Here is a 470-nt window from a genome sequence, read left to right as displayed (position 1 = left end):
TGACACTGGCGTGCGCTCGCAGTGCCTCAGCCACACTGGGTCTGCCCCCGCTCACGGCACGTGTAGCCTCCCTGCCCACACTGCTCGGGCTCTAGGTTGTTCCGCCGGGAACAATCCGAGGCTGGGCCTGGGTTGCATGCACCTCCCAGGTCCAAGCTCCTCAGGTTCAGGCACTCAGGTAGTCCTCAGAGGCGCAGACTCAGTTGGGCCTGCGTTTTGTGCTCTTCCCAGGCCCGAGCAGCTCAGGTGATGAGGTGTTTGGCGAGCGCCAATGCTGCGACTTATCGCCCCCCCGCCACTCGGTTATCTGGGTGTAAAACCGGCGCACCTTCTCAGGCAGATGTTGACCGTCCAGACCCCCAATAAGTTTTAGTTAGCAAAGAAGCCAGTTTTATAGATAATGTCTCTCTGGGGCTGCGATTGCCCCCTTCCGGCTCTGGCTGCCTGTCACCGGAGGGGGAAGGTCTGCA

Source organism: Bison bison, unplaced genomic scaffold (genome assembly GCF_000754665.1).
Source record: "Bison bison bison isolate TAMUID 2011002044 unplaced genomic scaffold, Bison_UMD1.0 scf7180017864345, whole genome shotgun sequence".
NCBI lineage: Eukaryota > Metazoa > Chordata > Mammalia > Artiodactyla > Bovidae > Bison > Bison bison.
Note: the sequence above shows the minus strand (reverse complement) of the source record.